The following is a 20,272-nucleotide window of genomic DNA, read 5'->3' as shown; positions in this document are numbered from 1 at the left end:
TTAATTTTCTGCTGCTCTTTCGCCTCAGTCACCTCCAGACAGCGCTGAAGTGGGTGCTGGCTGTGGCTGTGGGCCCTTTTCCCTCCATCAAATCTTCCTTGCTGTACTCCGAAGCTCTGTGATTAGACACCTGAACCTTTGCGACTTTCGTGTCCTGTTGCCAAACTGACCATTTTATCATCAGAGACCCGCCTTCCTCCCCAAACGCACCATGCACTGAAATCTGTTTATGATCCTCACACAGCTGCTCCGGCCTTCTTGACTGGTGTCAGCTCAGCATACGTGTTTTTAATCCTTTGTGTCATTGTGTTTAAAGTGGGTTTCCTGTAGGCAGCAGGTAGTCGACCTAGGTTTTTAAGTTTATCTAACACGACAAGTTTTACCTTTTAATTGGTGTGTTTGAGCCATCTAACTGACAGCATTGAGCTTAAGTCTGCCATCTTGCTGCTTTTTCTGCATCTCGTTTGTCCTTCGCTTACTTTCTCGTTGGTAGCTCTCTGCTGTGTCCTTGTACGGCTGTTGGGCTTCATGTCGCCCGCCTGTAACTTATCACAGCCCATCCTCAGTTGGTATATCGTCTCACATACAGAGTAAGGACTTCCAGCTTTACCTTTCCTTTATCTCTCATCATGCATTTTTTAAAAAATTTAACCTTTTTGCTTTAAATATTTGTGTAATAAGACACTGCTACTGAGCTCCCCTCTGGAAACGGTTTTGTCCTGTGAGGTCTTGCTCTTCACCTTTGCTAGAGGAGGGCGTCCAGGGGGGCTTTGATCAGAGCAGCTTTGCCCTCCTGGTGAGGTGACCCCCTCCCTCCCACAACGCATCCCCACCGGGGTTCCACCCAAGTCCTGGAATTCACAAGTCCTGGCCCTCTGACGGCTGGAGACGGACCCATCCCAGCACTGGAAGACTGTCCCTGCAGATCTTGTGAGCTTCCTCCTGGCTCACACTCATGACCAGAGAGTTCAAGGTAAACCTCTGAGCCCAAGAATCTCTGCAGCCACCCCCTCCTTGCCCTCTGCCCTCTGCCCTCTGCCTCCAGCCCTCTCTTCTCTACCGACCCTGGCTCCACCCAGGTTGAAGGCTCGGCCGGGGTCACCGTCCAGACCCCTCCTCCAGGCAGGAGCTTCGGGAACCGACCAGGTCACGTCTCGGGTTCTTTGTCTCAGTGGGACACTGCTCCTTTGTAGCCTGACTTTCAGGGCCTTAAATGTGATAGTTTCATGTATTAAAATGGAACACAAAGGGAGACCAAACCTGAAAATTCCCCGAGCAGACAAAACCAGTTACTCACACCAGTAAAGTTACTCTCGCTTATTTTGCAAGATGAGCGAGGTTATCATGACCTGGGTCACTTGCTGAAAATCCTCAGCAAAACTTTAACAGTTACCCTGAGTTTATACGTGGTCACCTTTAACCAAGTCCCTTTAAGAGAAGTCTGACCTGTGACCAGTCGCTGTAAGGAGCGGTCTCTGCCTTCACACCCTGTAAGCCGGCTTATAAAACACAGGCTGACCCTCACTCCCGTTTTGGTTGGAGTGCCCCCGGGCCTGCAAGCTGCCTTTCTGCCGCGACCACAATCAACATTTACTAATCGCCCCGGGTGAGTGAGTCACTGGTTTCCTCCATGCACATGCTTAGTGATGCTCCCTTTACTCGGTGGAGTCTTGGCCCGCCTGGACGCCCCCGGCGAGGGCTCCTCTGGCCCTCTGGCCCTCTGGCCCTCACCCTTCCTTTCTGGCCCCACAAGACGGTCCAGACTCACGCCACCCTTTCCCTTCCTCACCTCGAATCCACCTTTGCCGCAAGAAGCCCAGACTCTTCTCCCAGAAGGACGTTGAGAAGCCAAGATCCGGGCCACAACTGCCCTCATTTTTACTGGGGCGTCATTGACTGACACTGTGTGAGCGTCAGGTGGGCGGCCCGGTAATTCACACGGGCTTCTCCCAGTCAGCCGGGCTCAGGAGCCAAGACGCTGGAGGCGCTGCGGCTGGTGGCCTTGGGGACAGCGGGGCCACCGTGTCCTCAGGCCCCCCTCCCCCAACCTTCCAGCGCATGGCTTCAAGCCAGCCCTGTAGCAGGGGTGCCCCCCTCACACAACTTGGCCCACTTCGTCTCAGACCAGCTGGAACCACCACCCCCCCCTTGCTGCTCTTTATTTCTAATTCCATCAACAAGAACATAACCATCTCTATAATCAGGGATTGGGAGATTGGAAACCTGGATTAGAATTATCCACATATAGAGGCTTAAAGGGGCTTCCCTGGTGGCTCAGATAGTAGAGAATCTGCCTGCAATACAAGATACCTGGGTTTGATCCCAGGGTCAGGAAGATCCCCTAGAGAAGGAAATGGCTACCCACTCCAGTATTCTTGTCTGGAGAATTCCATGGGCAAAGGAGCCTGGTGGGCTACAGTCCATGGGGTTTCAGTGAGTTGGACACAGCTGAGTGACTAGCACTTTAGAGGCTTGAAGGGCCCAGGAGGAGGTAGAGGCAGGTCTGAAGACGGTCTGCACTGTTGACGGGCCTGCATTTTAACTTTTTTATTTAATATTGGAGCACAGCTGATTTATAATGCTGTAGTAATTTCAGGTGTACAGCAAAGAGATCTAGGCATACATATCCACATAACTAGGGCTTCCCTGGTGGCTCAGACGGTAAAGAATCTGCCTGCAATGCAGGAGGACTGGTTCGATCCCCAGATTGGGAAGATTCCCCAGAGAAGGAAACGGCAACCCATTCTAGTATTCTTGTCTGGGAAATCCCATGGACTGAAGAACCTGGAGGGCTACAGTCCATGAGGTCGCAAAGAGTCAGACACAACTGAGCAACTAACACTTCACTTTCATTGATATATTATTCCTTCTCAGACTCTGTTCCTATGTAGGTTACTGCAGAGTGTGGAGCATGGTCCCCTGTACTGTATACAGTGGGATCTATTCCTTCTCAGACTCTGTTCCTAAGTAGGTTACTGCAGAGTGTGGAGCATAGTTCCCTGTACTGTATACAGTGGGTCCTTGTTCATCTATTTTATACATAATACTACCAACTTTCTGACTTATCCCTCCCCCTGTCCCCTTTGGTGTCTGTTAAGTTCGCTTTCTGTGTCTGTGAGTCTGTCTCTGTTTAGTGAATCAGTCATTTGCATCATTTTTCCTTTTTAGATTCCACATGTAAGTGATATCATGTGATATCTCTCTCTCTGACTTACTTCACTTAGTATGATAATCTCTAGGTCAATCCATGTTGCTGCAAATGGACTTATTTCATTCTTTTTGTGGCTGAGTGGCTCAGAGAATAAAGAATCTGCCTGCAGTGTGGGGGACCTGGGTTCAATTCCTGAGTTGGGAAGATCCCCTGGGGGAGGGCGTGGCAACCCACTGCAGTATCTTCCCTGGAGAATCCCCACGAACAGAGGAGCCTGACGGGCTACAATCCACGGGATCGCAAAGAGTTGGGCACGACTGAGCGACTAAGCACAGAATACAATATTCCATTGCATACATGAACCATTTCTTATTTATCTATTCTACTTTCAATGGCCCCTTTCACTCTGAGTCTGACCCATGCCACGGCAAGTTCCTTTAAGGCTGCCCTGCCTTTGCTTTGTCTCAGGCCGTCTCTTAGAGACGCCGCTCTCCCTGGGTTTCACAAGGGCATCTGGCTTCAGCATGCAGAGCACATGAGGCCCTGCTTGGGGATGGTCCCCAGCTGTCACCTTGCCCCACTACCCGTCTCCCAGGAGGTCCCTTCCCTTCTCTTCTGGGAAAATCATCCAGTCTGACTCAGGACTGCTCTGCCTGGGGTCTGCTCTGCCCCTCCTTCCTACATGTTCCTACCCTCCCTCCACATATCTGAGGCAGCCGTTAGGACACCAGGCCCCCTCTTGACCCAGTTCCTGAGCACTGTCTCTGAGGTGCCTTCTTGGGGAGGTCCCCACCACACCCCGCATCGAGGAGACAGCCGGCCCTCTCAGGAATGATCTGATTCCCTCCAGACAGTGGGCAGGAGGAGGGCTCCTCTCCAAATGACGGATGAGATGTGGGCTCCGGAAGAGGTCTCGTGTGGTACTGCTGATCCATGGAAAAGCTTTGCTTCATGGTCTGATGGACTTGAAGGTAGAAGAAAGCATTTCATAAGAGAGTTTTTACTGTATTCGGAAAAATTCACGCTTTAGCCAAATGAATCAGAAATGGCCTTTTTTTTTTTTTTTTTTTGGCCCAAAGTGTCCATATGTTTTGAAATGCACCAGCAAAGCAAAAGCACAGAAACATTAATTTGCTAAAAGTAGGGCAAAACCACATTTTTTCCCCTGGAAAAGCTCAGGAGTTGGGAAAGGGAATTGGATGTGTCATCTTGGATTACACTGAGGAAAATCTGCCATCTGGATGAAAGTGAGTGCCGGGCGGGGGCCTGCCAGTTCCCGGAGGCTCAGCTCTCAGCAAGCCTTCCACCCTCGCTTGTGGGACGCCATCTCGGTTCAAGTTGGCGGTGCCTTTACGAGGACACGGGAGAATGCATAATAAACATGAATTTGACACAAATAGAGCATATTTTCAACCAGGCAGCTGAGGCCATTGGATTTTAAAAAGAATTGGATGACTGTACTTTCGGAGTGTATCTGAGTGGATCCCTTCAGGGGCCATGCTCTTTGTGGATAAGCCAGGCCAGACTTGTCTTTGCAGAACCCGAGCCACGGGAGGGAGGCGGTGACAGGAGGGGACCCCTGCTCTCCCAGGACCGATGCTGAGAACCCGTGTGACTCGATCTTACCAAACGCTGGCGCTGGTTGGGGACATTAGTGAGTTTCTGAATCAGGCCACTCTAGTACATCCAGACCGAATGTTCAAGGGGCAATCCAAAGCGACCTGGTATTTGGTGGAGAATCTATACATTGTGAGTCCCCCTAACTGTTCAAACGGGAACAAGAAACTCCAGGAGCTGACGCAGAGCAAGGTACGCCGCCCGCAGCCTCAACTACACCACTTTCGTCACGTGGTCTGATCAGGACATGAACACGCTCCCCAGGCCACACTCCTCGCCAGGGCCGGGCCTCGTATTTTCAGAGTGAGCCTTTGCCAGGGGAGAGGCTGCGGACCTGAGCCCCCGCTTGGCACGTGGTGTGGTCCCCAGAGCTGCAGGCCAGCTGAGAAACGACAGGGCTGCTTCCAGCGGCTCTCAGCCACTCTTTCCTGTGAGAATAACTGAGAGGTTCTCTTCTAAGGACTTTTTATCTAACACAGGCTTCCCTGGTGGCTCAGACGGTAAAGAATCTGCCTGCAATGCAGGAGACCTGGGTTCGATCCCTGGGTCAGGAAGATCCCCTGGAGAAGGGAAAGGGTACCCACTCCAGTATTCTTGCCAGGAGAATCCCCAAGGACAGAGGAGCCTGGCAGGCTCCATACAGTCCATGGTGTCGCAGAGTCAGACACGACTGAGAACTAAGCACAGCACGGCCAACACGCTTCACAGGAGACTCCAGGGATCCCGACACGGCGCTTCCTGCAGGTGGAGAAAGCGAGGACAGGTGATGCCAACTCAGACCTGCAAACGGCTGAGCCAGTGAAGGATGGGCTTTGTCACCGCCTGCTGGACCGGCATGACTTTGAAGAGGTGCTGGAGGATCCGAGGCCGCCTCGCCCCGCCTCCCGGCGAAGCGGACACCGCTGCACAGAGACGCATCGTGTGCGACTAAACCCAACACCTCTCGGCGATGCTCGAGTCCCACTCAAAGAGCACGCTCTCAGACCGGGCCTTTCAGCCACTTTTAACGTATGACCCAGTTAGGAAAGCATTTAATATCATAAGCCTGAACATAGACCTCCAATAAGGAAGTTCACAAAACAACGTTTTCTCTTCGTTTGTGTGCTAAAATCTAATACTTTCTCTTTTATTTTTCCTCCCCTCATCCCCTTCTTTGTCTTTTCATTCCTTCTTTTCTAATACATTTATTTTTTTATAAAAAGGATATTTCACCATCAATTAAACTGATCTCATGAGACACTAACAGATCAGCCTCCAGTTTGGAAAATAATCCTCAGACTTGAGAGGAATTCTTGTCCTTGTCCCCAAGGCCACTATAAGAATGTGCGGAGCAGTCTTTTCAACAAGGCAGAAAGGTGGAGAAACGCCCAGTGTCCATCAACAGGTAATGCATGAAGAAGGAAAAGACACAAAACAGAGTATTAAACATCAGTGAAAGTTTCTAGTTTACAGGTACACTTTCCACCTTAGATGGCTATCAACAACCAGATGAGTGAAAAATGAATTCTAGAAGAATATGTACAGTATCAATCCATTTATTGGTTGTTTGAAATGCAAGAAGGCTGAACAGTAAATTATATAAGAAGCAGCAACATCATTTTAAAAGAGGGAATGGTTAATATAAAATTTAGATTAGCTTTTACTTGGGTGGAGGAGAGATTGGAGGAAAACAGATGCTTTTGGAGAGATGAACCATGAGTCTCACATGTATGGAAAACGTTCTGTAGCTTAAGCTGTGTGGTGTGCATATGAAGCCTCATTTTATTTTAAAAACTGTACATGCATGGACTATGCATGTGCAATAACATAAAATAAAAATATTAAAATTGTGGGTAAAATAAATGTCACAGAGATTCAATAGTTTAAACATCATTATGTTCATGACTATATTAAATAATAGAGTCAGAAGGGGTAAAGTTAGATGTCCAAGAATAAGGAAGAATACAGACCTCCCTGGCAGCCTATTTAAGTTAAGACTCTGCCAGTGGGGGCTTGTGGGCTCGATCCCTGGTCTGGGAAGATCCCACCTGCTGCCCGCGGAGCAACCGGGCCTGGGAGCCACCGCCACCCAGCTCTCACTCCAGGACCCACGCTCCGCAGGAGGAGCCCCCACAGTGAGAAGGCCGCGCACCGCAAGCGGAGAGAAGCCCACCGTCAGCAGCAAAGGCAAGGTGCAGCCAAAAATATATGCATTAAAAATTATGTTACAAAGGAAGAAAATAATCAGATCACCATATATTCACATACAAATTATGTTTTGAACAAATTAAGTGGTAAACATTGATGATATATTTTACATAAAATATCCATTAACTCTTTATGCAGCATGATATAATTGTGTATGTACATACACACATATAATCAGTTCAGTTTAGTCACTCAGTCATGTCTGACTCTTTGCAACCCCATGGACTGCAGCACACTAGGCTTCCCTGTCCATCACCAGCTCTCAGAGCTTGTTCAAACTCATGTCCATTGAGTCAGTGATGCCATCCAACCATCTCATCCTCTGTCTTCCCCTTTTCCTCCTGCCTTCAATCTTTTCCAGCATCAGGGTCTTTTCCAATGAGTCAGTTCTTCTCATCAGGTGGCCAAAGAATTGGAGTTTCAGCTTCAGCATCAGTCCTTCCAATGAATATTCAGGACTGATTTCCTTTCGGCTGGACTGGTTGCATCTCCTTGCAGTCCAAGGGACTCTCAAGAGTCTTCTCCAACACCACAGTTCAAAAGCATCAATTCTTCAGTGCTCAGCTTTCTTTATTGTCCAACTCTCACATCCATACATGACCACTGGAAAAACCATAGCCTTAACTAGATGGACCTTTGTTGGAAAAGTAGTATCTCTGGTTTTTAATATGCAGTCTAGGTTGGTCATAGCTTTTCTACCAGGGAGCAAGCATCTTTTAATTTCATGGCTGCAGTCACCATATGCAGTGATTTTGGAGCCCCTCAAAATAAAGTCTACCACTGTTTCCATTGTTTCTCCTTCCAGTTGCCATAGAGTGATGGGACCAGATGCCATGATCTTTGATTTTTGAATGTTGAGTTTTAAGCCAGCTTTTTCACTCTCCTCTTTCACTTTGATCAAGAGGCTCTTTAGTTCCTCTTCACTTTCTGCCATAAGGGTGGTGTCATCTGCGTATCCGAGGTTATTGATATTTCTCTGGAAATCTTCATTCCAGCTTGTGCTTTATCCAGCCCAGCATTTCGCATGATGTACTCTGAGTATAAGTTAAATAAGCAAGGTGACAACATACAGCCTTCATGTACTCCTTTCCCAATTTGCAACCAGTCTGTTGTTCCATGTCCAGTTCTAACTGTTGCTTCTTGACCTGCATACAGATTTCTTAGGAGGCAGGTCAGGTGGTCTGGTATTGCCATCTCTTTCAGAATTTTCCACAGTTTGTTGTGATCCACACACTCAAAGGCTTTGGTGTAGTCAATAAAGCAGAAATAGATGTTTTTCTGGAATTCTCTTGCTTTTTCCATGATCCAGCGGATGTTGGCAATTTGATCTCTGGTTCCTCTGCCTTTCTAAATCCAGCTTGAACATTTGGAAGCTCACAGTTCATGTACTGTTGAAGCCTGGCTTGGAGAATTTTGAGCATTACTTTGCTGGCGTGTGAGATGAGTGTTAATTGTGCGGCAGTTTGAGCATTCTTTGGCGTTGCCTTTCTTTGGGATTGGAATGAAAACTGAACTTTTCCAGTCCTGTGGCCACTGCTGAGTTTTCCAGATTTGCTGGTATACTGAGTGCAGCACTTTAAAAGCATCATCTTTTAGGATGATGATATACACACGTGCATTAATATTCATAGTTGAACCCTAGTATATTGTTGAAAATTTTATCAATGTGATAGCACGATGATGATGTTGATGTTTTCTTTTCAAATCCTAAATTGAGTATAAATCTCTTTGCATTGGAAATGAGGAATGAGTCATTTAGTGAGTCAAACTTAGGACACGGTCTACCTCTCTGTAGTCTGTTTGGGCTGCCATCACGAAATGCCACGGTCCAGGGCCTTAAACAGACCCGTACTCACGCTCCTGGAGACTGGACGGCCCAGGTCTGTCCCAGCGTCCGTGGTGTCCCCTGATGACCCTGCGGGCGGTGCCCCCGTGGTCTCTTCTGTTAAAGCACAGACCCCATCGGGGCCACACCCTCACAGCCTACCCAGCCCTAGTCACCTCCTGCAGATGTCTTCCTGTTGGGGTTAGAATCTCAACACACGAATCTGGGGGAAGCAGGCACTCAGTCCATAGTGCTGTGCCCCAACCCCTCCCCAAGGGGAGTGTCTACAATACCCAGTAACTCAGCAGGGTGTGTAGTGTAGATGCCAGATTAAACTAAGACAAGAACAAACCGTGCGTAGATGTAAGGCGGCCTCCACACCTGGTTATGTCAACTCTTTGGGACAAAGAAAAAGTAAAGAAGGAAATGGTTACCCAGTGGGAAGGTGGGAATGCAGTTTGGGCTCCCAGTGCACAGAGGAGCAACATGGAAAACTCTGCCCCGGTCAAGAGGTGTCTCAGCCCATACTTGCTGTCAGCCTGTCCTTGGTTCTGGGCAGGTGTCCGTACTTCTCACTGGCACCTTGCAAGCGAGCCTCCATCCCTGGGGAGTATTTACTACCTGTGAGCTCCACCCGCTCAGTCCAGGCGCATGGAGGTTTCTGCACTTTAATTAATTATTCCAGACTTCCTAATACCAAGTTTCATGCCCCCACATCCTCTATAATATTCCCATTACTTCTTCAGAATGAAACACAGCAAAATTATTAATGGAGATTCAAACTTTAAAAGGAGATTCCCTGGTAGCTCGGCAATAAGAAGTCCCCCTGCAATGCAGGAGACTCGGGAGGCTCGGGTTCAATACCTGGCTCGGGAAGATCCCCTGGAGAAGGACATGGCAACCCACTCCTGTGTTCTCACCTGGAGAATCCCATGGACAGAGGAGCCTGGTGGGCTCCCATCCCTGGGGCCCCAAGAGTTGGACACACGGCAGGACAACATTAAGCAGCATTGCGACCAAGGAGAGTTATTTCACAGGAAAGGCCTCATGACTACGAGGCAAAACATGAGTTTACCCAAGTTTCCATATATTTTAATAGCACATATGAAATAAATCTCACCATGCAATATCATAGTTTTTCCTTAATTCAATTTACTTTTTAAAAATTAAGGAAAAGAAGAATTAGTATTTTTACATGTATGCATTTGTATAGATCTTCTGTGTATTCTTGCCACCTCTTCTTAATGTCTTCTGCTTCTGTTACGTCCATACCATTTCTGTCCTTTTTTTTGTGCCCATTTTTGCATGATGTGTTTCCTTGGTATCTGTAATTTTATTGAAGAGATCTCTAGTCTTTCCCATTCTATGGTTTTCTTTGCATTGTTCACTTAGGAAGGCTTTCTTTTCTCTCCTTTGCTATTCTTTGGAACCCTGCATTCCGATGGGTATATCTTTCCTTTTCTCCTTTGCCTTTTGCTTCTTTTTTTTCTCAGCTGTTTAGAAGCCCTCCTCAGACAATCGTTTTGCCTTTTGCATTTCTTTTTCCTGGGGATGGTTTTGACCAAGCTCTGGGAGGTGGAGATGGACGGGGGCCTGGAGTGCGGCAGTCCTGCAGTCACAGAGAGTCGGACATGACTGAGCAACTGAACAACAAAATATGCTTATTTAACTTATATGCAAAGTATATCATGCAAAATGCTGATCTAGATGAATCACAAACTGGAATCAAGATTTCAGGGAGACATATCAACAACCTCAAATATACAAATGATGCCATTCTAATGGCAGAAAGCAAAGATGAACTAAATAGCCTCTTGATGAGGGTGAAAGAGGAGAGTAAAAGAAGCTAGCTTGAAATTCAACTTTCAAAAAACTAATATTATGGCATCCAGTCCCATCACTTCATGGCAAATAGAAGGGGAAAAACTGGAAGTAGTGACAGATTTTATTTTCTTGGGCTCCAAAATCATTGCAGATGGCGAATGCAGCCATGAAATTAAAAGACTCTTGCTCCTTGGAAGGAAAGTTATGGTAAACAGATACCATATTAAAAAGCAGAGATACCACTAGGTTGGCAAAGATCTGTTTAGTCACAGCTATGGTTTTTCCAGTAGTCATGTGCAGATGTGAGAGCTGGAGCATAAATAAGGTTGAGCACCAAGGAAATGATGCTTTCAAATTGTGGTGTGGGAGAAGACTCTTGAGAGTCCCTTGGACTGCAAGAAAATAGAACCAGTCCATCCTAAAGGAGATCAACCCTGAATATTCACTGGAAGGACTGATGATGAAGCTGAAGCTCCAATACTTTGGCCGCCTGATGCGAAGAGCCGATTCACTGGAAAAGATCCTGATGCTGGGAAAGATTGAGGACAAAAAGAGAATGAGATGGTTAGATAGCATCACCGACTCAATGGACATGACTCTGAGGGAACTCTGGGAGATAGTGGAGGACAGAGCAGCCTGGCGTGTTGCAGTCCATGAGATGGCAAAGGGTCAGACATAACTTAGTGACTGAACGACAACAACCATGTATGCATAAATTTACCAGTCCTGGAATCCATCCTGAAGAGCTAGCTGTAATAATTCCTCTTCTGCCCGAAGAAATGCCTTCACTATTTCTTATAGTACAGTTCAGCTGGAGGCAAATTCCCTCAGCTTATATTATTTGAAGTGATATATGCCCCTTTCTTCTTGAGGAGTAATTTCTCTGATAGTAGACTCTTTTAAACAGACTTTCTCTCCCTTCATTTTGAAAGATAATTTTTCAGGTAATGGCTCCCGATAGCTGATTTCCCCCCTTTCTTTCACCATACTGGTGGAGTCCTTACACTGTCCATGTTACCAATGGGGCCTTAGGTGTAAGCGTTTTTTTTTTACTCCTTTCTGGCTATTTTTAGGATTTATTTTTGTTCATACATCACAATTATGCAGTGCATACCTATGGTTTTCTTTGCATCTATTCCACTTTTGTTGGGTATCTTATATATAAAGGTTTATTTTTCACCAAGTTTGAGAACTTTTTACCTGTTTTTTCTCCAAGAGTCTGTTTGCTCTGGTCCCTTCCTCCTCTCCTGAGATCTGGACCATGGATGTGAGAGCTCTTCTGCTCTGGTCCCTTCCTCCTCTCCTGAGATCTGGACCATAGATGTGAGAGCTCTTCACACGGTGCTCGAGTCAGCTTTCATCAACCTGGATTTTTCCTGAGCTTCAGTTTAGATAGTTTCTGTCTAGGTCTCTTTTCAAATTTATCCATCTCTCTCCAGCTTTTCCATTCTGTTGTTAAGCCTGCCCAGGGATGTTTTTACTTCAGATGTTGTAATTTTGTGATTTAGAATTTGTTTTGTCCCATTTCCTAAGCTATTGTTTTCTATTCTCTCCCCAGTCTGTTCATTCTGCCTTTCCTTTTTTTTTTCATATAAATTTTTGAGTATATTTACAATGGTTGCTAAAATTAAACTCCTGTTTGCTAGTTCCATTTCTGGGCCCTGCAAGCCATTGTGTTGATTCTCTTCTCTTGTTTGTAAGCCTCATATTACTTTTTATATCATATGATTTTTTATGATGTGCTAAACATTGTCTGTGGAAGGGCACTGGGCTATAAGAGAGTCTCATGTTTTAATAGCTGCAATCGATTTGTTTGTTTCAGAAGACATGAGCTCTTTTCTGTGCCTGCTGGATAAAATGAGAAAGTGAAGGTATTTCACCAAGTGTCACGGTGACCTGGAGCCACACAGCTCTTTGATAGGAACGAGCTGCCCCTCGGGCAGCCTTGGTCCCCCCACACCTACGGTGAAGCACAGCAGAGAACTGGCCTGTTAATACCCCATTGCATACGACTGATCCGGAAGGCCGGATTCGGCCGTACTGGGGCCCTCAATCCCAGGCTCCAGGAAAAGAAGCAAAACTGTGCAAAGTCTGTTTTTCAGTTCTTGCTTCTCTGCCTTTTTCTTATTTCTTCTTTCTCCCCAGAAAGCTGGGGTCGGATCAGGATAAGTAAACGACTGTTCCCTGCGGCCCTGGGTCCTCTTCCAGACTCCCGTCCATCCTGCCGGGTCTACTGCTGCTGACCGCTTGGCTGAACTCACTCACTTTGACTTTGAAGAGGCTGATACTCTTTGCGAAGCTTCTTCCTCTTGCTGGCAGGATTTCAGGACACGGTCTTGGTACCAGGACGCTTGCGTGGCTCTCTGACCCCCAGAAGATCCAGAGGGGCCTTCTTGCATCCGCCACTTGTGAACGTTCTCAAAGGTCAGGAACGCTTCCTCTGGGCATGTTTTCCTTTGGTGTTCTTTGTTACTTCCATTATCAAGTATTATTATTTTAAAATATCAATAAGGAATGTGAATTAGAGTATAGCCTAACATCAAATATCTTACATCATAACAACCACTGACTGTGGAAACAGGCAATGCTTTTCCCACCTGCTTTATGTTTAATATTTTGGACACTGAGTAAGAAGGAAGATGTTTTGAATCCTCTGGTCTGTCCAGTGTTACTAACTGCAGGCTCTGTGGGGTGGGCGGGTGACTCACGCGTGTGTGGCTGTTCAGTAATCATAGATGCCTGCGAGCGTGGCAGCGTTTGCCACACGGCGGAGGCTAACTCAGTTCGTCGTCACCGCTGTGATAAGCTCTGGGCTAAGATTCCGTCGCGTGTGGCCAATTAGCTTCCCTCCGTCCTGAGGGCCCCCAAGCTCCCCCGCCCTCCTGTGACCTTGAATGGCTTCTCAAAGGTGCATCTGGGGACAGCCTGCAGAGGCAGGAGGCAGCACAGCCCGCGTGCGATGGCGCCTCCCCTCCCTGCCCTTCACACCATCCGACGGTCGTGTCTGTGCATCTCACTCACCCTTCGAGGCCCCAGGTCTACGCACCACGGCTGCGGTGAGCGGCAGCTGGTGAGAAACCACTTCAGTGACACAAAGCACAGCAACATTTTCCTCGCGCACTGAAACCACATTTGTGTTACAGAACGTGTGGGGCTTCCCCGGTGGCTCAGTGGTGAAGAACCCGCCTGCCAGGGCAGGGCACACAGGCTTGATCCCCAGGTCAGGAAGATCCCCTGGGAAAGGGCATGGCAACCCACTCCAGTATTCTTGCCTGGGCAACCCCGTGGACAGAGGCGCCGGGGGCTACAGCACACGGGGTTTCAAAGGGCAGGACATGACTTAGTGACTGAACAGCACCAACAATTCATAGTAGGCGTCGATAGCATATCTGTTTAATTAATATGGTTTCTCTAAATATGTTTACCTATGATGAATTAGCTATTTTAAAAAAAAAATGCTTTTAAATGCTTGTTGAACTATTCCTTGATTAGAATAAACATGAGCTGCTGCTGCTAAGTCGCTTCAGTCGTGTCCGACTCTGTGCGACCCCAGAGACAGCAGCCCACCAGGCTCCCCCGTCCCTGGAATTCTCCAGGCAAGAACACTGGAGTGGGTTGCCATTTCCTTCTCCAATGCATGAAAGTGAAAAGTGAAAGTGAAGTCGCTCAGTCATGTCCGACTCTTAGTGACCCCATGGACTGCAGCCCACCAGGCTCCTCCGTCCATGGGAATGAAAGGCATTATTATAACCCATAAGCCCGTCTAACTGATGTGCTACCAACTGTTTCAGAAAGTATAATATACAAATTTTTTAATGTCTTGCTTCAAAGAATTATGGAGAAGCTTAATGTTCCTATTACCCTTAGAAAGCAATGGAAATGAGGATAAATTTTCTATCTAATCTCATTTTTGAAGAGGCTAGGTGATACACAGCAATGTTTTCATAGAAGATCACAAATTCCTCCATATTTTCAAGAACTTCTTCATGAGCTGTTCTCCTTTTTTCCTCTACACACAAACACACACACACAAGTAAGTGGGAAAGTCCTTTTTTATTTAGTTTGATAAGACTACCATGAGAAGAAAAGAAAATTCCACAGACATTCAGAAATATTCCCAAACTCCAACCCTAAAAATATGACTACATGCTTTAGAAATGAAATATTTGTACAAGTTCATTGAAAACTGATGACCCTTAGAATGCACTATCTTTTTAAAAATGGCTCTGCAAATAACTCTGGTTCCAAGGAGAGGCATCAAACCCCTCCCAAAATCTTGGCCCAGAAATGAGATTGGAATTTACACCAAGAAGCAAACATGAGGTCTTATCTATAACTGGATGTTTTCCCCCTGAGCTCTATTTTTCTTTCTGGGCCGCTCTGGCTTTCTTTCTCCTCTTAGGTTTTTGTTTTGTGTTGTTTTTGATGTCTTCTAAGTTACTTTTGCTTTATATTTGTAAAACTCTTGCTCAACAGATGACCGCATCTTCTTCTCCCATCGAGGCTCTCGTTTCCGAAGTGGTTTTGTCATTTTGTTCATGTCTTTTGCAGGATCTCTCCTATCAAAATTTTTGGAAGAGAAGCTGTGTGATGAATTAGTTCTATCTGTAATTTTCCTTAAATAGTTCAGTAAACTACGTTATCCTAGGAGATAAAATAATGAAATATATTTTCTTACATCCTGGAAAAGAGAAGAGAATAATTTGTGAATTTATTTAAGGAAAAAAACCCTATATTTTAAAGAATATTTTCATGATTACTGCATTTAGTTAAGACTGTGAGGTTTTCTAAGTGTTTTTTGGAGCTTGTTTCAGATGAAATTGTGGCTAAAATGTTCTGTGTAAGCAAAAAATAGAACTTTAAAGATTGGGCACAAGAATATTGGAGGAGGTTAGAAGGCAAAGAATGTAGTACTTGGTGAAAGATGCATTCCAAATAGAAGAGGAGAAAACATTTACTTCTAAGAACAAAGATGTCTACTCTTCTATATTAAAGTATTCAGCCTTAATGGTCTGCTTAGCTGGACTGCAGCACACACCTCATCTTTGTGTCTTTAATGAACAGGTGATATGGGAAAATAGAGGGTGATAAAAACTTAGCAAGATGCTAAAAGCAAGACATATATTACATAAAGAGGAGATGGAGCTATTAAACATGCATTTGAAAATAAGCACCAAGTATCAGATGTTAAATGACCATATGCACACTGGATAAGAGGAGCCAAGCGTGGTGATCCAGGTCAGGTGTACGGGAGGGACTGGGTCAAGGTCATGCCAATGAGTTGTTGATTTATCCTGAAGATCATGGGAAATTGGTGAAAAGTACAAAGGATAATAAGTGAGTCAGGCGTCATTTTGGCATCTATAGAGTTACAGTTTGAGAGAGACTTGCCTGGATTGGAGGGGCTGATTGGAAGGTGCTGGTTAATCTAGCACATTAAGGAGAACCCCAAGAGATGGTGAGGAGGTTAACATAAAGTCAGGATGTATCTGTAACCCAGAATTAATAAGACTGGGTAATTTCTTGGCCATGGAGGGAAGGGGAGCAGCCGGTGGTAACGCATTGGTGACTCTCAGTCTGGGTCATCCAGCGGGTGAAGACATGATCAGCTGGGATGGATAATTCACTAGGTGCGAATCTCTGAGGAGAATGATGACTTTCATTTGAAATATTGAGCCAAGGGGCCTCCCAGCTGGCGCTAGTGGTAAAGAACCCGCCTGCCAATGCAAGAAGCGCAAGAGACCTGGGTGTGATCCCTGGGTCAGGAAGACCCCCTGGAGGAGGGCACGGCAACCCCCTCCAGTGTTCTTGCCTGGAGCATCTCATGGACAGAGGAGCCTGGCGGGCTACAGTCCATGGGCTTGCGAAGAGTCAGGACTGAAGAGACTGAGAATGCACACAGCTGGGCACGAGATGTCACTGGGGCAACTGAATTGTGAGCTCTTGTTACCAGTTATGTGCTTGGCGATTTCCCCAGTAATTTACACATACTAACCCACTGAATTTTCATAGAGACTGCCAGAGACGGGTACTATTACCTCAGTTTTCTCTCAGAGGAAACTGAAGCGTAAGCCTGCGAGCTGAAATTCTGGGAGAGGCTGACATTAGGGTGTAGACTTGGGGGTCAGGGGCACAGCTGGGACACGGGAATTGGTAATACGGAGGCGGGCGGGTGGGGGGCGCAGCGTGAGGACAGCCGTGGGCTTGGGATCCGGGGATGTGGCCCCGGGAAACACGAACGCCGTGCACTCTGGTGAGGGTATGCAGGCACTGGTAGCCAGGGTGCTGGGGTGGAAAGAGGGTGTTATAGACGCTCAAACAGTGGAAATCAGAGCTTCCGCCCCTACCAGACACACGTGACCTGCACTGGACACGAGGGACGTTTCGAAAGGACCGAGTTAGGTGCACTATGTCATCCTTTGAGACTTGCCAAGCAGTCACGCTCGTCACTTAAGAAAACAATGCCTTCGCCTTATTTTCATTCAGAACATACAGTGCTATTGGAGCAGATACTCGGTATCATACACATTTCTCCATTCAGTTCTGTAAACATAGCACTCGGGTCCACTTTTATAACATTAGAAGGGAGTGTATCACTTATTCTGAGGTGTTTGGCTCTCCTTAGAAGCTGGGGGCATCCCCATGCTCCTTCCACACCTCTTTCTACCCAACTCTCAAAGTTTCATCATCGGCTTTTTTGCAGCAAATACTGTTGAGTGTCTATTTCATGCCTGGCTTTTGTTCTGTGAACAGAACAGATGTTGAAAGTTGCCCATGTGGATCTTGTACTTAGCAATTGTCTCTATTAACCACAGGCACAGAGACTGCTCAGAAGGGGTTGAGGGCTGAGCTGGGTGTTACCATCATCCACATGGTCTTGCTTACACTCAGGTCTTCTTCTTGTAAACAGAACAATTCTTAGGAGCGTCTCAGGAATATCCAGGTACTCAGTGACGCTTCAAGAGAAATTCAGTCACTTTTCTGCACGTTTAGTATGACGGTCACTATTTCTGTATATGCTTGACTAGACTACGTCCTGAAAAGATCCTTGAGTATTGTATAACACATGATACAATTAAGTAGGCTTTGGTTTTCTTTTAATGATAGAAAAAGCTATAGTTCTCCTCTCCCTGGCTCCTGAATCTTCAATAACAGTAAATTTTTGCATGTGAGTTCAGTAGCACATCTGGCGATACGCACACACACGTTTTTCAGAGCCAAGGAGAGGACAGTTACCCAACTGCAGACCGTTCTAGCTTTACCTGTCTCACTTAAAGACAGAGGAAACAAATAGACACTCGGACACACAGGTCAGGAGCAGAAACCTTCTAAAACAAAAAATAATATTGCATTCTCCCTCCCCCATGCCTAACTACCACTTTATAAGACTCCAGTAAGGGTAACAGCAAATTACAGCTGAAAGTGAAAGTGAAGGTCATTCAGTCCTGTCTGACTCTTTGCAACCCCATGTACTATACAGTCCCTGGAATTCTCCAGGCCAGAATTCTGGAGCGGGTAGCCTTTCCCTTCTCCAGGGGATCTTCCCAACTTCCCAACCCAGGGATCAAACCAGGGTCTCCCTCATTGCAGGCTGATTCTTTACCAGCTGAACCACCAGAGAAGCCTAAGAATACTGGTGTGGGTAGCCTATCCCTTCTCCAGTGGATCTTCCAGACTCAGGAGTCAAACCAGGGTCTCCTGCATTACAGGTGGGTTCTTTACCAACTGAGCTATCAGGGAAACCTAGAGTTGCAAATCTCATATTCTCTACGAGGAGTACTTAGCAAAGCCTACAGTATACCATGGATGCAAACACATGCAAACTAGAAGAGATGGAAAGAACTGGCATCAACAATACAGACAACATTAAACACAGCTTAATTCATAGATTAAGGTAAATTTAACAAAATGGTGAATTTTATATTAATATGAGGAGCTCTTACTATAAATGAGATTCAATTCAGTTCAGTTCAGTCGCTCGGTCATGTCCAACTCTTTACAACACCATGAACTGCAGCATGCCTGGCCTCCCTGTCCATCACCAACTCCCAGAGTCCACCCAAACCCACATCCATTGAGTCGGTGATGCCATGCAACCATCTCATCCTCTGTCATCCCCTTCTCCTCCTGCCCTCCATCTTTCCCAGCATCAGGGTCTTTTCAAATGAGTCAGCTCTTCGCATCAGGTGGCCAAAGTATCGGAGTTTCAGCTTCAACATCAGTCCTTCCAATGAACACCCAGAACTGATCTCCTTTAGAATGGACTGGTTGGATCTCCTTGCAGTCCAAGGGACTCTTGAGTCTTCTCCAACACCACAGTTCTAAAGCATCGATTCTTCTGCGCCCAGCTTTCTTTATGGTCCAACTCTCACATCCATATATGACCACTGGAAAAACCATAGCCTTGACTAGACGGACCTTTGCTGGCAAAGGGCGCACGAGCGCGGCCGAGAGGAGCTACCCCGGGCCCGAGGGCAGGGGTGGCGGCCAAGAGGAGCTAACCCGCAGCAGAGGTAAGGAGCAGTGGCTGCGCTTTGCTGGAGCAGCCGTGAAGAGAGACTGCATGTCCAAGGTAAGAGAAACCCAAGTAAGATGGTAGGCATTGAAAGAGGGGATCAGAGGGCAGACAGACTGAAACCACAATCACAGACAAGTAGCCAATCTGATCACACAGACCACAGCCTTGTCTAACTCAGTGAAACTAAATGAGATTACACAGCTATAATTTACATCAATTCTGTTCATGTTATTTGTATTATTAGACACATCTCTGATACGCCCAAGTGAATAGTAGGAGCTAGGGCTATGAGTCCTAGCTCCCTGGACCCCTGGTAGGAGGAGGAGGCCTAAATACATGTGCCAGTGATTTGGGAAACTGGCCCAGGAAACTATAACCGAGGAGGGGACAGGATAGGTCACCAAGCACGTTCACAGACTCTGAGGTTCAGAATTACAAGTAGCCTCAGGAGGACGGCTTCTGTCCTCAGCAAGCAGCAGTGGACGTGCTCAGCCTGTCTCCCTCCTAGATTGGTGTTCACACGGGTGGCATGGCCAGTCCTAAGGACATGGTGAGGCCAATCCTGCCATGTGGATCTGGAGAGGGGCCCTCCTTTTAGGGATCCAACTTCTGGAGTCTTTCACAGAGTCAGATAAAGTGTTTCCTTTGGGACGAATGCAGTCCCTGGATCACATGCTGTGAGCACAGATTTCTGGCCCGAGGCACAGCTTGGCTTCACACTGGCACGGCTCCCCGTGGCGGGTATTCTTAGTAAGTCAGCAGAGTGAGGGCACATCCTCCCAGCAGCATCTGAGCACACTTACCAGGCACTCTAATCATCCCCTGGCTTCTCAGAGGGACTTGGGCTACAAAGCTAGAAATTTCGCTTATTTGCACATTTTTGGAAATGGAGTGTAGGAAAAAAAAAAGCCATTATCACCAAGTGTTGATCCAAGTCAAGGCTTCTGCCAGCGGGATGTTGGTGTCAATGGTCCTTTCTCTTCACCAGCATGTTTTCTCATTTCTTTCCTTTTTATTAACACAGTTGTGTAGAAGTCGCTCTTCCATGAGCTAAATTCAAGCTCAGTACAGCCCTTCTCAAATGTCCAGCTGTGTAAAGCAGTCCAGCCCTTCTATTCTTTCACTGTAAATCCTCCCAAATTTAAACAGA

Source organism: Bubalus bubalis, chromosome 10 (genome assembly GCF_019923935.1).
Source record: "Bubalus bubalis isolate 160015118507 breed Murrah chromosome 10, NDDB_SH_1, whole genome shotgun sequence".
NCBI classification, from domain to species: Eukaryota; Metazoa; Chordata; class Mammalia; order Artiodactyla; family Bovidae; genus Bubalus; species Bubalus bubalis.
Note: the sequence above shows the minus strand (reverse complement) of the source record.